Genomic DNA, 12,928 nt, shown 5'->3' with positions numbered 1-12,928 from the left:
CACAAGATAGGCTAAGCTGCCAGGGATTTCCCTATATGGCCAGTAGGTCCTGGGAAGCTTATGGATTTTCCTTTTGCGGCCAGCAGGCTGGTGATTGGCCCAGCTGTACCTTCCTGATAGCTGCCTGGGTTTAGGGCAGTTAGGGGCAGGGGGAGATGAGCTGTTTCATGGCTGCTTCTACCTCACACCTAATAGCTAATGAAGTTGAGCATCTTTTCATATATCTGTTGGCCATTTGTATATTTTCTTGGGGGCAGTGTCTGTTCAGGTCCTCTGCTCATTTTTCAAATGGATTCTTTGTTTGGTGTTGAGTTGTATGAGTTCTTCATATATTTTGAATATTAGCCCCTTGTTGGAGCCATTGTTTGAAAATATCTTCTCCCATTCAACTGGTTGCCTTTTTGTTTTGTTGGCAGTTTCTTTTGCTGTACAGAAGCTTTTTAGTTTAATATAGTTCCATTTATTTATTTTTGCTTTTACTTCCTTTGTCTTTGGAGTCAAATTCATAAAAGCTTCTCTAAGATCAAGGTCCATAAGTTTAGTACCTATGTTTTCTTCTTTGTAATTTATTGTTTCATGTTTTATATTTAGGTTTTGACCCATTTTGAGTTCATTTTTGTATATGGGGAGAAATAGTAGTCTACTTTCATTCTTTTGCATGTGTCTTTCCAATTTTCTGAGCATCATTTATTGAAGAGGATTTCTTTTCTCCGTTGTATGTTTTTGGCTCCTTTATAAAAAATTATTTGGCAATATAGATATGGGTTTATTTCTTGGCTCTCAATTCTGTTTCATTGGTCTGTGTGTCTGTTTTTCTGCCAATATTATGCTCTTTTGATTATTGCCACTTTGTAGTACAATTTGAAGTCAGGGAGTGTGATACCTCCAGTTTCATTCTTTTTTCTCAGGGTTGTTTTGGCTATTTGGGGTCTTTTGTGATTCCCTACAAATCTGATGACATTTTTTGTTCTATTTGTTTAAAAACGTCATTGGGAGTTTGATGTAGAATGCATTAAATCTATATTTTGCTTTGCATAATATGGACATTTTAACTATATTGATTCTTTCAATCTATGAGCACAGAAGAGTTTTCCATTTCATTGTATTTTTTTCTTTTTTTAATTCTTGTTTATTCTATCACAGTTGTCCGAATTTTCTCCCCTTTGCCTTCCTCCCTCCCGCTCTACCCCCTGCTCCGACAGTCCATCCCACGCTGTTGTCAATGCCCATGAGTCGTTCATACATGTTCTTTGACTACTCCCTTCTCCTTCTTTCCACCATTTTCTCCCTCCCTGCTCTCCTCTGGCAGCTGTCAATCTGTTCCCTGTTTCCATGTCTCTAGTTCTGTTCTGCTTGTGAGTTTATTTTGTTCCTTAGATTCCTCTTGTAGGTGAGATCATATGGTATTTGTATTTCACCAACTGGCTTATTTCACTTAACATAATAGTCTCCAGTTCCATCCATGCTGTTGCAAAGGGTAAGAATTCTTTTCACTGTGTTTTTTTCAGTCTCTTTAATAATGCTTTGTAGTTTACAGTATATAGGTCCTTCACATTCTTTGTTAAGTTTATTATTAGGTATTTTTTTTCTTTTTGTTGTAATCACAAAAGGAATTGTTTATTCTATTTCTTTTTCTGAAATTTTATTGTTCATATATAGGAACGCAGTAGATTTTTGTATGTTGATTTTGTACGCTGACACTTTACTGTATTTATTTATTCTTTCTATTAGTTTTTTGGTGGAGTCTTTGGGGTTTTCTATTTAAAAAGTCATGTCATCTGCAAAAAGTGACAATTTTACTTCTACATTCCTAATTTGGATGCTTATTCTTTTCTTCTCTTGCCTGATTGCTCTGGCTAGAACTTCTAGTACTATGTTGAGCAAGAGTGGTAAGAGTGGGCATCCTTGTCTTATTCCTGATCATAGAGGAAAAGCTTCAATTTTTCACCATTGAGTGTGATATTAGCTGAGGGTTTGTCATATAAGGCTTCTATTATGCTGAAGTACTTCCCTTCTATACTTATTTTATTGAGTGTTTTAATCATAAATGGATGTTTTACCTTATCAAATGCTTTTTCTGCATCTATTGATATGATACTATTTTTATCCTTTAATTTGTTAATGTGGTGTATTACATTGATCAGTTTGATTGTGAGGCATTATTTTTTAATGTGTTGTATTTGATTTGCTAGTATTTTGTTTAGGATGTTTTCAGTTGTATTCATCAGAGACATTGCTCTCTAGTTTTCTTTTTTTGTGTGTTACCCTTGCCGGATTTTGGTATCAGGGTTATGTTGGCCTCATAAAATTTTAGGCAGGTTAGATAGCAAACCAAGGCAGAGAGGGGGAGGGAGACGTGTCCCACTCATTAATTTAGTAATCCTGAATCTAGTCAGATAAGATTGCCAGATGTCCTGAAAATCACAAGAAAAACCATGATAGTGCAGGAGGAGGGAAGACCTTAAAATTCTGCATGCAACATTTCCACTATCTGAGAACGAAAGTCTTTGAAACTGTATATTAATCTCAAGATCTGGAGAGGGGAGGAGGAAGGGACCTTAGAAGCTGGCTACAAGCATAAAACCCCTAAAATTTTAAGAGTCAGGGCACTCTGGCTACCTGGGTGTCCGCTTACAGCTTCATGCTCAAGTGTATTTCATAAATAAACTTACTGCCTTATTTCCACTATACATGTTGTCTACTGCCTGAATTATTCTCTTGCAAGTGAGACAAGAACTGGGGAGGGGGAGTCCCCTAACTTGGGTCTCCCAGGTAACAAAATGTGTTAGGAAGTCTTGTCTCTTCAGTTTTTTATAGAACTTTGGGAAGTTCTTTGAATGCTTGGAAGAATTCACTAGTGAAGCCATCTAGTCCTGACCTTTTACTTCTTGGGAGGTTTTTGGTTTTTTTTTTAGGCTACTTGCACAGTATTTATAGAAAGACATGTTTTCTAGGTGCCACCCTTGAGGTGACTGTCTAGGCGGGTACCAACTTCCCTTCTATATTACCAGCCTCCCAAGGACAGAAAGCCACAGCTGCTCCACAACCCAGTCTGGAGGAAGCAGTGCCCAGGGAGAGGCCACAGCCTGGGCTGTCTGGGGACCCACCCTTGGCAGAGCTACTTCCTAGAGCCTGGGCGCAGTGGCTTCAGGTGAAGGTGGATGCCATTCTCAGAGCACAGGATCAGCTGGGTCAGCTTGATGGGTAGCCGCAAGGGGTCCAGGGCGAACTCAAAGCGGAGCAAGCAGAGGGCTGTGACCACCTTCATCTCATTCATGGCAAACTGCTGCCCGATGCAGTTCCTGGGCCCAGCAGAGAAGGGTATGAAGGCGAAGGGGTGGCGTCCAGCCACATTCTCAGGGGAAAAGCGCAGGGGCTCAAAGACCTCAGGGTCAGGCCACACAGCACTGTTTCTATGGAGGGCATAGATGTGCAGAGAGATCAGGCTGCCTGCAGGTAGAGAGCGGCCATCCACAAAGGTGACAGGCTTGCTGAGCTGGCGGGACACCTGAGGCACAGGCGGGTAGAGGCGGAGACTCTCCTTGATGCACAGGGTCAAGTACGTCATCTTGGCCAAATCATCCCACTGGAAGGAGTTCCTGTCCCCGAGGATCTGACAGACCTCCTCCCGACAACGATGCTGGTGCTCCAGGTATAAGGCCATGCAGTAGAGAAACCAGGAGATGCCACTGGTCGTGGTGTCATGACCTTCGAACATGAACGTGTCCACCTCAGCCCGGAGGTCTGCATCCGACAGCTTGATCCCACTTTCATCCCGAGCCCCCAGAAGAATGTCCAGGAAATCCAGGTGCCTCCGGTTCTGGATTTTCTCCTGTTCTTTCTTGTCTTGCAGGGCTGCCTTCCGTTCCCTGATGACCTGGTCTGTGTGGTCGTGGGCCACCTGGCAAGCCCGCAGGAAGCGGCGGCCATGAGGAGTAAGCCAGTAGATGAAGTCATTATGGTACTGAAAGGACTCAACACGCTGCTGCATCAGCAGAGTGAGATCCTTGACTGCCAGATAGTAGTTACTGTCCCTGTGGCCCAGGCCGCTGTGTCCTTTGCCAAAGGTGCACTTCATGAGTGTGTCCAGTGCCATGTGGCCCACATCGCCAAAGATGTCAAAGCTCTTATGCTCACGAGCCTTTTCCTCCCACTTGTCAAGCATGGCGTTCGTGGATTCGGCAAACACCATCACATAGGGCTTCAGCACGTCATAATGGAAGCCAGGGGTGAGCAGCTTGCGGTGCTGGAACCACTTGGGCCCTTGGAGGACCAGCAGGCCTTTCCCAATCCATGGGAGGAAAAAGTCATACACATCTGGGGCCTTAGGGTCCCCTCGGCTGTACACGGCTTTGGCATAGTCAGGCTCATAGATGTTCAGGAAACCAAGGAACTGTCCAAACCAGAGCGGGTGGGCGTAGGGGAACTCGTGGGCCTAGGATACCACCGTGTCCAGGCTTCCTGTCTTCTGGTACTGTGCCTTCCACTTTCCCTTTCAATATGGGCCACTGGAAGGCTTGCACTTATGCCAGGTTCGTGAAGCGTTGAGTCCTTGCCTGGGGAGAGTCTGCTGTTTCTCCCTCCAGTCAGGGTCCCACAGAGGAAACAAGTCACTGCGGATGTTTCAGATGAGAAGACTGGATGCAGGGCTCTTTCCAGATGGTTAGGCAGACTGAGGAATCAAACCAGGTGTGGTGTGGCTTCCAGAGACTGGCAACAGCAGCAAATCCATTGATATCCATTGGGCTCAAGCAGAGGGAAGGCAGGGAGGACTAGAGACACCCGGGTAGAATCTGGAGCCGTGGCCCCGAGGGGAGAACTGGGGGAGCAGCTGACCGGGTCCCAACGCTGACCCACCCCGCAGCACGGCAGGCAGACCACTCCCCTCCAGAGTGGCGTCAGCCTGACGGAAAGCAAAAGCCTCTTGGGAGGTTTTTGATGGTTGTTTCCATTTCCTCATTGCAGATTGGTATATTTAAATTTTCTAGTTTTTTGTGATTCAATCTGGTAAGGTTATATATTTCTAGGAACATCCACTGCTTCTGGGTTATTGAATTTGGTGGCTTATAGTCTTTCATAGCATTCTTATATGATCCTTGATATTTCTGTGATGCCTGTGCTAACTTCTCTTTTATATCTGATTTTGTTTATTCAGGTCTTTCCTCTTTTTCCTTAGTGAGTCTAACCAAAGGTTTGTTAATTTTATTAATCTTTTCAAAGAATCAGCTTTTTGTTGCATCAATTTTTTGTATAGTGTTTTTGTTCTCTATTTCATTTAATTTTGCTCTAATTTTTATTTCCTTTCTTCTGCTGACTTTGGGCTGCTTTTGCTTTGTGTTTTCTAGCTATTTGAGATTTAATGTTAAGTTGTTTACTTGGGATTTCTCTTGTTTTTTGAGATAGGTCTGCAATGATATAACCTTTTCTCTTATTACTGTTTTTGCTGCACCCCCAAAGTTTTGATATGACGTACTGTCATTCTCATTTGTCTGTATACATCTTCTGAGCTCACCATTTATTTCTTCTTTGACCCAGTCATTTTTAATAGCATATATTTGTGTGTGGGGGGGGGAGTTGCTTCCTTTTGCTGGAAAAACAGGTGAAATTCAAATAAAGTCTAGAGTTTCACTAATAGTCACATGTACCAATGTTGGTTTATTTGTTTTGGCAAATGCAAGATGTGCACACTAGGGGAAATTGGGTGAGAAGTAGGTGGGATTTTCTTTACTACCTTTGCAACATTTGTAAATCTAAAATTACTCCAAAGTAAAAAAATTATTTATAATCTGGGAATCAATTCTTGCAATATATGTAATCAATTAAGGATTAATGTTAAAAAACTACAAAATAGTAGTAAGAAAAGTCATACTACCCTCCAAAATGGGCCAAAGTAATGAGCAGATATTTTTCAGGAGGAAAGAAGTAAATAGCAAATAAACTTAAGGCAAGATGACAATCTTACTTTAATAAGCAGACAACTGTAAATTAATACAACAGTGCTATCTCATCTCAATCAATCCTCTTATGAATTGCTGGTAGGAACGTAAAATGGTTCACTCACTCAGGAAACAATTTGGAGGCCAAGCAATTCCTTTTCTAGGTACATGGCCTAGAGTCACCACTGATCTTGCACTTGGTCGCCAAGAGGCATCTGGAAAAATGTTCAGAGCAGCACGGCTCATTATAGACAAAAACTGGAAATGACTGAAATGTCCATCAGTAGGAGAACGGACAAGGAAATCACGGTGTGATCACACAATGTAATGTCAGAGAGCAGTGCAAGGGGGGGTGACTGCCTGCAATGTGCAAAAGTAAGGGGGAATCTGGGGAACAATGCTGAATCAAAAAGATCTCAGAAGAGTCAATATAATGCATAATATTTTATGAAGTTCAAAATCAAGCAAAATTCAACTTCCTATTATAAAACTGTAACTTAAAAAAAAGAAAAAGAGCTGGGAAACAGAAAATTTAGGATAGTGGTTGTCCCAGGTTTGAGGATGAAGCAGAGGGATAGGTTCAAGGAGGGAAACTCAACTGTTTTTAGTGACCTTGGGGACATCCTTTTTTCACATCATGTGGTAGGTTCATGCTTTTTTTTAAAAAAAATTATGCCTTATCTTATTATATGCATTATTTTGTATCTATTAAATATTACAAAACTTTAGAAAATTTAAAGGTAGGTTTAAAGAAATAAGCAACAGGCAGTGCATGTGTGTTTCCATAATTTATGATGACAAAGGTTTTTTTTGTTTGTTTGTTTGCTTTTTAAAACTCTAGTGTTTATAGAGGAAAATGGAATTCTTTAAAGTCTTCAAGAGACCATGGAAGCACCCACATGTCTTCTCAGCTGGAATTTATGTCCAGAATGTGGAAGAGACTGCTGATCTCAGTCCCTTTATGAAGAGGGTATGGTGGGTGGGGTATGTAAAATGCCATTCAGCTCTCACCAAACCTCCACCAGGAATGATGAGTGCTTCAACCACTGGGGTTCTGGGGGACACTGAGTTGGGAAGGATATAGCTATGCAAACAAAGGTCTCTACATGAAACCTTCTGGAGACCTGGCTGCATATGGAAGTGCCTGAGATTGTCAAGGAGCACCTGCACACTGTGAGCCCCGCCCCCGGCCCCCTACAATGCCCAACTCAGCACCCCCTCAGTCCTCTGTGGAGGTGTCCACCCTCTTCCACACAAACACTGTGCAGACTGATGAGGACAGCAGGTGTGTCCTGGGTTAGCCCAGGACAAACATGTTCCCTTAGTCACACCACACACGACAAAGACTACAGAGAGCTCCTTTCTGGACACAATTCAAATTCCCATGTCCACCCTGAGGGGCGCCCATAGAAACTGGATGTCATATGCTCAGAAACAAGGACATTGGGGCCACTCCCTCCTTTCCTGTAGACATTATGCTCCAATGTGTTAATGTAATTGAAACCTGCACTAGCAACCAGGTTCACACTGAAAATGGGGCTGTCAAGAATTTCTGAGTTTTCCCCCATCTTGTATTTATGCAATTATTTATTTGAACCTAAATGAGACATTTTACCTTTTAAAAGCTCATTATTTTAATTTCAACTTATTAAGATCTTTTTGAATCCTGATTTTTGGTCATCTGACCTTTTAGCTCTCCCACCTAACTTTGTGGCATTTTGAGGTAAAAAGTCACTTCGGCGAACTCCCAAGGACAGAATTCTGACCTGTGACATTAGTCTCTTCTCAGTTGCCTTTGAAGTATTGAAAATTAGTTAATATAATTTGTAACCCAATCTCAATAGCTCTGAGTATAATAACAGCCATTTCTCATATCGGAAATCTTTGAAGGCATCACTTTCACCATGGAGATTGTGCCTTCAGGCCATTTTGTCCCCAGTTCAGACAGGCCAGAAGTGTTATTGTTTAGCCTGTGTGTGTATGTGTGTGTGTGTGTGTGTACACTTAACATTATATTAGTTTCAGGTGTACAATGCAATGATTTGATATTTGTATATATTGGGAAATTATCACCATAAGCCCAGTTATCATCCATCCTCACACATACACAATTTTTTCCTGTGATGAGGGCTTTTAAGATCTACTCCTTTAATAACTTTGAAATATACAATAGAGTATTATTATTAACTATAGTCACCTTGCTGTACATTACAACCCCAGGACTTATTTATATTATAACTGAAAATATGTACATTTTTTGACCCCCTTCACCCATTTTGCCTGCCCCCACCCCCTGCTTCAGGAAACTGACAATCTGTTCTTTGTATCTCTGGGCTTTTTAAAAATTTTAGATTCCACATAAAATGAGATCATATGCTATCTGTCTTTCTCTGTCTGACTTATTTCACCTAGTTTAATTAGCATAACATCCTTAAGGTGCATCCATGTTGTTGTAAATAACAAGATTTCATCCTTTTTTATGGCTGAATAGTATTCAGTATTCCATTGTGTGTGTGTGTGTGTGTGTGTGTGTGTGTGTTTTCTTTATCCATTCATCCTTCACTAACTGGACACTTAGGTTGTTTCTATATCTTAACTATTGTAGATGATGCTGCAGTGAACATAAGGGTACAGATACCTTTTTAAGTTACTGTTTTCAAGGAACCTCTACACTGTTTTCCTTAGTGGTTGCAACAATTTACACTCTCACCAACAGTGTAAAAGCGTTACCTTTTCCTCGGATCCTCACCAGCATTTGTTATCACTTGTCTTTTAGATAACAGCCATTCTCGCAGGTGTGAGCTGATATCTCATTGTGACTTTAACTTGTATTTCCCTGAAGACTAGTGATGTTGAGCATCTTTTCAGGTACCTGTTGGCCAACTGTAAAGAGTGTTATTCTTATTAAAGTGTCTGCATTGAGCCAAATGCCCACTACAGTCAAACCTTGGGAAGTCCATAATAGCTTCTCCAGAATCTTCTACTATGTTCTAGGTGTAATATTTCTATGTCACTCACCCTCTTCCAGTGTACATGGGTGAGTGAAATAAGGGGTGAATGCATGTGAAATGATGTACCCTCACATGGCACCAGGAAGGTGCCTGATTCCATTGAGATTCTAAATGAGGAGAGGCTGGGCAAGTTTTCTCCTCTTATGCTGCCATCTTAACGTTACCTGAACTCTTTTAATCTTTATCCCTCTCAGGTTTCTTTTCACCACCAGCACTTGTCTAACCTAATTTAAAAATTTCTCCCTAATGCCTAGACCCTATAAATATGAAATCCCCCAAAAGCGGGTGATTTGAATTTGGTAGGGAAAGGGTGAAAATGGAATGTCCTGAGCCAAAGTGTTCCTAAAGTCCCCTCCCAGCAATGGGGCCAGACCAGAGCAGGACTGAGAGGTGCCAATTGATGGGGAAAGAGTGGAGATCCCCCATGATGAGTCAGTAAGTTCCAGTCCAGGTGTTTCTTACCAAGAGGGGCCAAGGAGAGGCACCGTGCAAGTTACCTTATTTAATTTATACACCTATAAGATGAAAATGGTCATACTTACTTTGTACGGGTTGCTTTGCTCTGGGTCAGTCAACTGGATTCTGCTCTTATCTCTGTCCCTTCCCAGCTTAGTGTCTAGAAAATTCTCCACCTCTCTGAACTTGAGTTTCTTCATTGTCAATAAGGAGGTCCAGCTATATGTCCTTTAAGGTCTCTTGCAGGGATAACTACCAGGTGTTAGATAATTTACCAGAGTTTTGTTTTTATCATAGTAACATGCAAAGGGAGCTATGGTTAATAATATGTTAAATAGTTCAGTTTTTATTTTGGAGAAACACCTACTGCACATTGTGTGTAGGAAGAAGGTTTGCATTGTATGAATTATTTTCCCATTTGAAACCCAGAATCTTGCTCAAATGGCTTTCCAACCCATATTGTACTGAAGTACCTCATTTGTTCCATTAACTATTCACAGAGTCAACTGGGGAACTGTTGTTACTAATTTCAATGGAAAGCTAAAATGCAGTTCATTTTCTGTAATTGCAGGCCCACGGTCTAAAGAGCCAGCAAAAGCTTTTAATCTGAGGCATTTTTAGAGGAGTATGATCAGAATTACATTGAACATCTTTTGAAGGTACATAATTATGAAAACCTCAATAACATTGACATTCAAAGAGCTCTATACCATAGATGCTAAACTCACATGCAGTGAGCAAGCCAAATTGCTGCCTTAGTTACTCAGGATGGAGAAATGCCCACGTGAAGGTGGGCAATGTTTGCACACCTTGCTTTTCTATCTGATGCCAAGGATGTGAGCTCTTCATACGTGGAAGGGCGTACCCCCACTCCCTTCATATACGCAGGATTTGTGTAGCCGCAGTGAGCCTGCCCCCTTGCTTGGGCCTGGCTCGCACCTGCTTCCCGTGGCGGGGCGGGGAGCGAACACTGGGGAGCACCTGAGGGTGGGCACGTCCTCCGGCCACCAGAGGGCGCGAGAACGCGTCCAGTTCCCACGTTCCTCTCGGAGCTCGCGGGAGACGCCCAGCTCGCGGGGTCCTGACTCCCTGGCCGCTGCAGTGGCCCAGAAAAAAACGAACCAGTCTCTCCATTGCTACCTTCTTCCAGGCTACTCCTGAGTGGCAGGCGTGTGGTCGGGGCTGGCGTTCGTGCTCACAATTCGATGAGGACAGAGCCCCAAAGGAGGAAGGGCAGGAACAGAGAAGGGGACTGACCTGAGCGGCCAAGGTGAGCCACTTGGCCCCCAGGCCCGGTTAACGTCGTCAGCTCCAGGACTCTGAGAGGAGGTCCGCTAATGGAGAGAAACCAAGTGCAGGAGAGAACATGTCCGCTTCCTTTCAGAACTGCAAGCCGTTTCACAAGCATACCCATCAGACAGCTACTCAGCAAGGGGACTGCAGAGACAGCGGGGGTGGCCCCCACGCCACAGGCGGGTCAAGCTTGCCTCAATTCCGCATCGACACATGGACGGATGGATGACTGGCGTGCTGTGGGGCAGAGATGAGGGAGTCCTTCATCCTGAAGCGGACAGTCAGAAAAGGCTGCAGGGAGGCAGTGAGCAGGGAACTGGCTTTTGCAGATAAAAGTCCAGGAGGAAGAGTGACAGGGGCGGGAGAGCAGCAGCAGCAAAAGTAGAAGAACAGGGACAAGTCTCAGGCAGAGCTGGAGGGTGGCATGAAGCGCCAAAGGCAGGTTGAGTCAGCGAATGGTGGGTGCCTTGTAGGTGTAAGACAGGCAAAGGAATCTGAACCTTATTCAGTGGCCCTAAGGAGTCAGCAGCGAGTTTAGAGCTAGGGGGCGACATGGTCAGAGGTGCAGTTTACCTGGTCCATACTGGGCCCTTGCTGTCCCTGTTTCAGATGGGTAGGAGGGGGTAGTTTTACCACATTGGGGCTGGGGAGATAGTAAACACACACCCCACCTGTGCCCCTTCCTCCCACGTGGTTCCCCTGGGTGGGGAGGGGGTCATCCTCTTCAGTGCCTTTGAGTGGTGGAAAGAAAATATTAGAATTTATTTATTTTTTCCTGAAAACTAAAATAAATAAATAAACTTTACAAATAGCTAAAATAAAAACCTACAAATAGGTTGATGCTGGCATCCTCATTTACTCCGAACGTCAAAGCTATACATTATGCTGTATGACAGACAAACCATTAAAAAGAAAAGTGGTCTTCAAAAGCAGTATTAGAGGGAACCCTTATAGCTCCATTTATTTTCCACATGTTGTGACTTAGTGTACTTTGTATGCATCTGGTTAAGTGGATTTGAGGATTTTATTATTTAGTGCTATCTAAATTCGTATCGTCGTCGTCGGCAGCCGTCCGTCTCGAGAGACGATGGTGTAGCTTCTTAAGAGTCTATCTGCACCGCCGAGAATGGCTGTGCAGTCCGACGCGGGAGTGACACGGTATCTGTCTCCTCCCGTGTTGAATCGACATCTTGCGATGACGCTGGAGTGTCCTCTCCAGTGAAGCTGAAGCTACAGAGCCTGGGCAGGGTGATATGGAGGGTCTGCTGTTGCCCATGCAGCAGACCCCCCCTCTCTTCGCAGCTGAAGGGTCCAAGGGAAAGACGGAGTCAATACAGCTTGGTTTCAGGTGCGCTGCAGGAGTTGCCGGTGTTGACTACAACGTCAAACCGCCTTAGGGACTCCGGCTCTGGATTTTCTGTCGGGGTTTACTCCCCTAGCCTTCCCCTAAAGAGGTATGCCGCAAGGCAGCGGAGGTTTTTTGGAGTCAGAATTTTCCTTCTCTGATGTGCCCTGACTGGAAGATCGAACCAGCGACACTTAGCTCGCAGGCCGACGCTCAATCCACTGAGCCAAACCAGCCAGGGGGCTATCTAAATTAAACCTTGAAAATGGATAGGGGCTTAAAAAAAAGAGTACTGCAAAGAAATGGCAGATGGGCAATATTGGTAGAAAGCACAAGTGAACACAGAGAAAATGACTCTGAAACCTCTGTTCCTCCCAGGAGGAACACTTCCTCAGCCATACCACAGGAAAGAACAGCAAGAGTCTAATCAGATCTGACAGTCTTAGGCCACCAGCCTTCATTTTAGGAAAGTCAACAAGTCCATATTTCAAGAAAAAGAGACTTTAGCAATAAGAGAGAACATAATTGTGTATGTGTGTGTGTGTTTCCAGAGGAAATATATGCTATTGGGAGAGCATTTGAAAAAGGAAAGGTTGGGGAAATGCTGACATATGCATCCAAAGTTGAAACAGAATTTTCTAATTATATGGAAACCTACTAAATCTCCTTACAGTGTTTTGAAACCATTTGTCCAAAATGTAAAATTGTGAGACCTTTTGATTAACATGCATAAATAGACTGACATCAGCAAGATGAAAATTTGCTAACTCGATTTTAACAATAAACTTTGTGCAGTTGGTGGATGGGCACAGAAGTGAGTGTGTAAGCCTAGCCAAAAATGCCCTTCTTCTACAGGCACCGACCAGCCTCAGAGAGGTAGCTGATTC

The 12,928-nt window shown here is 43.3% G+C and overlaps 1 pseudogene; it reads right to left on the bottom strand.

Annotated features, from left to right (window-relative positions):
- Positions 1-2,932: 2,932 nt before the first annotated feature.
- On the bottom strand, positions 2,933-4,479 carry LOC150012425 (cytochrome P450 4B1 pseudogene; annotated as a pseudogene).
- Between the last annotated feature and the right edge of the window lie 8,449 nt (positions 4,480-12,928).

This window comes from Furipterus horrens, unplaced genomic scaffold (genome assembly GCF_987537825.1).
Source record: "Furipterus horrens unplaced genomic scaffold, mFurHor1.1.pri manual_scaffold_4, whole genome shotgun sequence".
In the NCBI taxonomy this organism is placed as follows: domain Eukaryota; kingdom Metazoa; phylum Chordata; class Mammalia; order Chiroptera; family Furipteridae; genus Furipterus; species Furipterus horrens.
The sequence above is the reverse complement of the archived record's forward strand: the minus strand, read 5'-3'. Positions and strand labels throughout refer to the sequence as shown.